The sequence below is a fragment of the Cydia splendana genome, chromosome 17, assembly GCF_910591565.1.
Source record: "Cydia splendana chromosome 17, ilCydSple1.2, whole genome shotgun sequence".
Lineage (NCBI taxonomy): Eukaryota > Metazoa > Arthropoda > Insecta > Lepidoptera > Tortricidae > Cydia > Cydia splendana.
Window position 1 is genome coordinate 7,642,341 of NC_085976.1, and position 8,280 is coordinate 7,650,620.

Sequence of the window (8,280 nt, forward strand, 5' to 3'; positions counted from 1 at the left end):
CTCTTTAGCAATCCACAGCTTTATAATTATTATTCGCATCTCACAAAAGATCATCCGGCATGTTTGTAACAGAGATTAAACTACAGACTGATGTGTAAAGGTTTGAATATATGAATACTGTGTACATAGCTTAGGAATTATATAAATAAATGATATAGACCACTTTGACATGGCCAAAGAGTTGTAGTCAATTTATAAAATGTTAGTCGAGTAGTTTAACTGTATTAATATTTTATTAAAATAAAAGTTTTATTACTATTAACGATGCGAAAGTCAATTTTGAATTTCCGTAGCTATTTGGTAGGATTATGGAGTACTAAAAGACATAGCCTAATAACAAAATATGTTTTCCGTATTTAGTAGGAATCAATTAGGAATCTCCGTGTCACTTTTCTAGTTGTTACACCTATCAAAACAATTTGAATCAGAAAGAGATGTTTTTAAAATAGAATGTACTGAAATGTAATTTGTGGGCAACAAGAATCCATTATTGCACGCTAACAAATAGTCATATATATAGTCAGGTGGCATTGTCAAGTTGGTGAGATAGGCGCCAGCATAGACTATTTCGGGTTGCTTTATCCCGTCAGTGCCTTTAGAAACAAGTACATATAAAGAAATAGTATCATATATATATATATAAATACTAGTGTCCGACCGAAGGTTCGGTTTCGGTTTCGGTTTCGGCCAGTTTCGGCCAAAAAAACATGTTTCGGCTGTAGTTTCGGTTTCGGCCAAAAAACGGCCGAACCTTTCGGCCGGGCCGAAACTTACGAAATGGTACTTCGGACAAAGACCAAAAGTTGGGGAATAAGTAGGACAGCAATATTAATACATATCTACATATACTGATTCATGTATAGGTACAGAAATTAATTGGTTTATTATAAAACACAATTCCACTAATGAGAGCGCCACTGGACGGTCGACGCAGTCTTAAGAGGCTGTCAATACCTATAACGCGCACACTGTCCAATTGTATCGGAGTGAATGAGATAGCACTGTCGCACGTAGCCGTTGGCCGAGTATCAGCTCGGCCCGAGTCGAACGATGTCTTTTTCGCTCTTATTCAGTAATTTTTCTATCTACCTCTATTGGCAAATTTTAAGCGAGGCTAAAGGCTACGCTCAACTAGGGCCGCAAAGTTGATTTTCTCAATAGTTAATATTTTGCGAAGCTCAACAGCTGATTGTTGATTAAAACGAAGAAAAAACCCTTAAGTGTCCCCAGTACAGTTTTTCATACGAATGCTCGACCGTAGCCTCACTTTTTACCTCAATTTACCATTGCTCTACTTCAGCTTAGCCTTTGGCCTCGCTGCGCCATGCTCGGCCTGCGGTCTCGCTTTTTAATACAATGTACATTGGTTGGAGTCTGCGCTTAACTACTTATCCTGAAGCCTGAAGCACGGCTTTGACTTCGCATGAAAGTTCGCCTCACTGGGGCACTTCGGACTATTAGGCTCAGGTATAGATCGGTACCCGGCCTTGCGATATTGTTAACAAAAAATTTCGAGCTCGCTGCGCTCGCGTTTTTGGTTGGTTTTTTGGTTGACCCTGTATCTACATGTTAGCTTGACTGGTGAATGAATAGAGTTAGACGAAGAAAATTCTGCAATGATTTTGATAGCATACGCAGTGCTACTAGTGCAAATGTTATTTATACGTCATAATTTCATAGAAGTTTTGACGTTTAAAGTAACACTTGCACTGCATGTGTTATCAAAATCGTTGCAGATTTATCTTGGTCTAACTCTAGTAATTTTCTTAAAAAACTGCTTAAGTAACATCAATTTCAAGGATATTGGGTGTTGACAGCCCCATAATATGTGTGTAAAAGCGGTTTTATGACATTTTTTCAACGATTTTAACAAGTCTAAAAAGTTTCGGTTTCGGTTTCGGCCGAAACTAGAGCCAAAGCCGAACATTCGGTTTCGGTTTCGGTTTCGGCAAAAAAACATGTTTCGGTCGGACACTAATAAATACCTGTTTCTAAAAATTGCGGTAATCTACCATCCTTTTAAAAGTTATCATTTTTTAATTTAGTATTTTTATAGTTATTAGTTTAATTTATTTTCGTTTCTCTTTATTATTTAGTTTATATTTAAAATTGTCTTAGATCCACGCAACGGTACCTAATCCATAACAGTTCAGAATTATGTATACTGTTATAACATTTAGGCCATGTCAAATCTGGTTGTACAAGTCTAAATTTTGAGGGCAATTATCTACGACTATATCTAGGTATTTATTACCTATTATCATAATAAATCCACTTTTGGTTGATGTTCCAGACATCTGCTGACATTTTTTTATCCAGGTTCCAAAGAGTATAAAAAGTATTATGTAAAAGATTATAATGATATTGTCTACTAGAATTTCCAGAGTTTCAATTTTTATAATTCTTTAGGTATCACTGCAGGGAGTTTTTTGAGAACACTGGGGCTATTTGTAAAATTTGAATTTGAGAATTTTATACCGTACAAAGCGATCGGTTCAAAAGATTAAACCACAGTCGTTATGTAGGTACGGTTATATGATATTGATAAAAAATAATAATAACTTATTACATTTATGATCCATAATATATAGTTCCAGTGGTTTCCAATAAAATAAACCAAATAATGTTGCCAACTACTTTTTTTTATTACTTACATACATCGCAAAGTTATTATTTATCAAACCTATGTATTGGTGTGTAGATTTTCATTATATGAGAGAGCTAGTATCTGCATACTAGCTATGTCTGCACATATTATATGAATTATTTACACGCTTCGAGTATTCAATTACGTCATTTAATATTCAGAGTTAATTGCTGTAGACATTTGTATGTAAATGGGTGCATATGTTTATCTCGGCCACTCCACGTTTTATTAAAATGTGCTTGATTATTTTAAGCCTCATGGACCGGTTTAGTTCAGCCGACTAAATTATGTATACGTCGATTACGTTGAGAATAAAATTCGCACTTAGGTACTTACTGAAAATATGACTCTGCATGTCAACACACTAAAAATGCTTAAAAAGTTAATGTGTTTCATGTATATTTGTGAAAGTGGATTTAATTATTATAATAACATTCAAATAGGTAACTAAATTGAAACGATGTAATACACTCGAGAGCATCGAGTTAGTATGGAATTTACAGTAAAAGTTACCCGTTTTCATTGCTTTTAATTACAAAATAACCATGGATACACTTTGTCTCTATTTTGTACCTAAAACAAGAGTTTTTTTTTTCAATGATTGTGGTTGTTTAACATTTTCTCGTAATATATTTAACAATACATGACATTACTAAGTAGCAGTACAGTACCTCAAATTAAATTTCAACTTATTATAGTTGAATCATCGAGAGCGTGGAATTGCATATGTAGTAGTATTGTTTGTTTACAGTCATTCTATATTTGAATTTTCTATTTTCAACCACTACAAATGCAATTCCATCTTCTCGATAATTTAACTATACTTCTACTAAAACACACATTATTTACCTACGATCTAGTGAAAACTGTTGACTTATGTAATATTAAAATTATTTATCTTCGTCTATGTACCTACATAGGTAGGTATACCTATAGGTACCTACTACAAATCGGACCACTGATTTATTGTGTTTTCTAAGGGACCTATCCTTCGCTCGTTGCTATTTTGACTCAGTTTTTTTATGAACAAGAGATACCTTCACCTACCTATTTCCATCAGTACATTTTTATACTACAATAAAATGTGTCTTATTTTTTTAGACTGTTTAATAGCACGATTTGTCTTCATTTGTGTGTGCATTACCTGGCGGCTTAGCCAAGGTGACAATCGCTTGCGCTTCGCCATCGAATCGCTTTGTGTCTCTCTATCACTCTTCCATATTAGTGTGACCGTGACAGTAGCGTTTCGTTCGCTACGTAGCGTTATCGATTGGCATGTTGTCTACGGGGCATGTTCTCCTAAAATAATTCATATAACGCGAGCAAGGTACTTTAAAAAAAAATGTAACCAAAGTTTTATGTCTATTAATGTTGTCTTCTATATTATTATTGTGTTAGGTCATGTTTCATTCTAGAGTTTAACTTTAACATATCTTAAAATAATTTCGTTCGTTGAAATTGTTGTTTAGTGGATATATCGAGCGGTTGTATATACATTTAAACGGCAAATTGGAATGATTTCATGTAAATATGTATAAAATGTAAATACATCGATGGTTTTTATGATGGCATAATTTGTTTCATTTTAAATATCTAAACAGGAACACTAGTGATCCAAAAGACTTGAGCCTTTAGTAAAATACGCCTTTTAGGCGTCAAGAGATGAGGCGAGCCCTAAAAAAGAGCTCACAGGGATCGAGTCTTTTGGATCACTAACACCAACACCCTTAAGACGAAAGGGGACAGCCGCCTCGAAACCGGTTTTCCATACAAACGTATTCCCCATTAAAATTTTCCTCTCTGGATATTAAAAATTGAAAATATTTTTACACAATTAGATGTACCTAATTTAATCATGAATAGCTATGGTTTCGGTCGGGCCTTTTGTTTTTTTATATATTTTTTTATTATTATTATAAGAGTTAGGAGCGAAAAACAGGAAAACGTGCCTCGGAAATCAAGAAAATGTCATTCTCGGATAGATGGCGCACACACCTTTAGCCTACGCTCGGCTAGATGGCGTGACACATAGATATCAGTGAATGAACATGGGTCAACATGATATAAAAATAATAAAATCATTTATCCATATATATACATTTTTTTGATATCACATACATTTACATATACATTTACATACACATACATATACATTTTTATGATTTTTTTGATGATAATTTTATACGTTTTCATTTTGAGTTTTAGTCGTGTGTCGATAGATGGCAGTAAATTTACTGTGACTACAAAATTTACTATGTTAGGACCCCTCTTTACTGTCTATTCTCTTTGCTATGATTTAAATGCATCAAATTGTGTAAAAATATTTTCAATCATTTTAATATCCAGGGAGGAAAATGAGTACTACGTTTGTATGGAGTTTGTTTGTATGGAGTTTGTTTGTATGGGTTTGTTTGTATGGAGTTTGTTTGTATGGGTTTGTTTGTACGTTTGTTTGGATCGTCCCGTTTCCTCTTAAGAATCCCCAGTAAGCTCGGCCGAATTTCACCTTCCCATACAAACGGAGTTTCGTTCTCATTTTAAAACTACGTGTTGGATTGTAATGAAACTTTGCACATATAATGAGATGAGGTATATATAGACCTGTAATTAGGTTATACCTAGCTCCAGTTTATAAAACAAACGAAATAGAGCAAAAGCAAGTTTTATATGAAAAACTTAAAATTGGTGTATTTTTTAAACTACCTATGGTATTCTGAAGCTATATATATAAACTAATTACAGGACTATGTATATTAAGGTAAAGGTAAGGTAGGTAAGGTAAGAATAGATACTTAAAATCCTAATCACAAAAAAAAAGGTAACGCATGGGTAACGCAATCCAGAAGCATATTTAGCGACGTAAAATATCATCATACCAACGAAAAGACGTCAGCTCTTGAATATAGAGCTATTTTTAAGGATTTCCGTAACGAGAATTATTTCTGACCGCTTAGCATGACTTAGAACAAATCACGAACATTGGTCAATAAAAATAGGTAATTTATTTCTATAAATGAGCAATATTATTATGCAATTAACTCAGCGATTAATTTTATTATTATTAAAATACACAAAACATGACATCCGATGTCCCGAGCATATTCATCTCGCTCTTCCTTAGGGCCACCCCACATCTAGCGTCTTTCGAGCGTCGGCGTCTCGTCGGCGTCTACAACTCTATGGCCCTGCTCGACGCAACGTCGACGCAACGTCGACGCAACTGCGCAGCGACGTCATTTTCCATAGCGCTGACCGACGCCGACGCCCGAAAGACGCCAGATGTGGGGTGGCCCTTACACTCAGTGAGAGTAAGGGAAGAACACGAGCCTACTGGGCCTTAACCAGATTCGACGCCTACGTCGTATTTCCTAATTGTGTCTCCTTGATGTAGTGATCACGTCTCGCTGATGGCAGCTATTTGTTAACAAAACAAAATCTCCCACAAATGAAAATGGAGCAAAGCCATTTTTTTAGCAGATGTGATTTTGGGAAATAAATTGCAGCTCATTCTGCTTAACCACTTGGCAGTCGAGTGATCATTTTGCGTTCAACTGTAAATACAAACAAAACGAAGGATCATACAGGGTGAAATTTAATCGGTGATCAGGAATAAAATTTTCTAATTCAGTTAGCTATCGATGACGATCACATGTATGTGGCACTAACAGTTAGTTATTTTTTATCGTACCTAATTTTTCAATTGATATTAAATCTTCATTGACATTATCACCTTACCTTTCCAAAGTAACAGCCATACAAAAAACTAAAGCCATATGAGAAATAAGCTGTCAATATGTCATTGTCAAATTGTTAAAAAATTCCCCGCCAAAGCGATGGCACTTGACGTACACCTTTCCTTCAATAAAATTAGGGTGTCCATGTATCCAGTGGTTATCACTTACCAATTTTAACGATATCATTAACTTACAGTTACTGTAGATAGTTAGATGGTAAATTGGTAGAAGGTGGTAGAAGTAAATTGCATAAGATCTGGCGTATTTAGTTTGGTAATTCATATTTTTAACTCCTGATCACCGATTAAATTTCATCGTGTATGTAAACCTTGTAAGGCAGGTATGCAGGAGGTAGTATCAATAAAAAATATTTTTCGTTTGCGAACTAAATAAACATGTTATATACTTACTTACAATTATATTACAATAGGTAGTACAATTACATTGAGCAAAATTATGTCGTTCCACTTTCGTTTTAGTTTAAGTCGTAAGTATAGTTAGTGACAACTATTTTTTTACACAATTCTCCTCGTATTTTTACACTAAAAGTTACTGCTATAAACTAAAGGCAATAAAAGTGTGAGTTTATTTATGAAGCGAGCAAAGCGAGCTTCATTATATGATTGTATAAAAACATAATTTATGCATGTAAAACAACAGTACCTAAGTCAATATTTATATTTCGATAAAGTACCTATCGAGGGGTTTAACGTGATCTTCCGGTATCGATGGGGAAGACCATTAGCACCCCATGAACTAACCCCTTAAATAAATTATGTACAAAGGTAATGAATTTCTACCAATCGATTACAAGTAAATATTTTGTGTCGAACAATGTTTTTTTTTGTAAGTGCCAATTAAACAAATAAAGAATGGTAAATAAAAGTGACAGGATAATTTGATTATTCGACGACCGGTCTGGTCTAGTGGATAGTGACCCTGTCTGCTAAGCCGATGGTCCTGGGTTCGAATCCCAGTAAGGGCATTTATTTGTGTGATGAACACTAATATTTGTTCCTGAGTCATGGTTGTTTTCTATGTATATAAGTATGTATTTATCTATACAAGTATGTATATCGTCGCCTAGTACCCATAGTACAAGCGTTGCTTAGTTTGGGGCTAGGTTTGATCTGTGTAAGATGTCCCCTAATATTTATTTATTTATTTATTTATTTATTTATTATATATGTTGTAACATTTACCTTGGGTTACCTCCTTTCGTATTCCTGTTCGGAAACTTAGTTTTCCGAATTCCACCATGGTTATTCTGGCTAGCAATCAATCTGATCGAATTACGGTACTCCTTGAACTATATCTGAAATTTACAGACATTAATAAGACTCTTAAATTCCTCATCAACCCTCGGGATACATGGGAAGACTGGGACTTCTGCCTGGCTTACTTTGGGCTATTATTTCTATGACTTTCCATATGCAATGCGGCCCTAAGCCACCTCAATACATACCTTTAGGTTTTTCCAATTATTTTATGTAATTTTAGGAGAATTTTATTAATTTTAATGCTGTATATTCCGGGATTCTTTCATTGTTTGCACTTTACAAGATGATTGACGTAACCCGTCAATCACTCTTCGACTGTTCGGATTTCACCACTAAAAAGGCTTAGGCTTGGTATGTATATTTTCGGCAAAGGTTATTTCTAATTTCTATTTCTAATTTAAATTTCGGTACAAATAATAACTGGTACTCAACTAATTTTAAATTTCAAATTATGTAATTCTAGTTCTTAAGTTCTCCTATAAAAGCAGTACAACTGTCATTCTGACTCCAGTTCATCGCCAGCTCTCTAACGGAGCATTATTCTAAATTAAGGGTCCGTGCGGGGCCAAGGCAGGCCCCGCACCTTGAAGAAACCCTCTTTCTCCTGGCGTATTAAACA

At 34.8% G+C, this 8,280-nt stretch overlaps 1 protein-coding gene and 1 long non-coding RNA gene across 2 annotated transcripts in view; one reads left to right on the top strand and one right to left on the bottom strand.

The window, feature by feature from the left end:
- LOC134798684 (furin-like protease 2) overlaps positions 1-636 on the top strand; it is a 44,423-nt gene extending 43,787 nt beyond the window's left edge. Inside the window, exon 13 of the mRNA XM_063771054.1 lies at positions 19-636. The gene's annotated coding sequence lies outside the window, so the exon portion shown is untranslated. The remainder of the gene's footprint in view (positions 1-18) is intronic.
- A 5,208-nt stretch (positions 637-5,844) lies between these two features.
- On the bottom strand, positions 5,845-7,962 carry LOC134798554 (uncharacterized). Its single transcript, XR_010145215.1, has 3 exons — positions 7,847-7,962; positions 7,584-7,696; positions 5,845-6,198 (listed from the first exon to the last, which is right to left on the bottom strand). It is a non-coding gene; the product is annotated as an uncharacterized LOC134798554 (long non-coding RNA).
- Between the last annotated feature and the right edge of the window lie 318 nt (positions 7,963-8,280).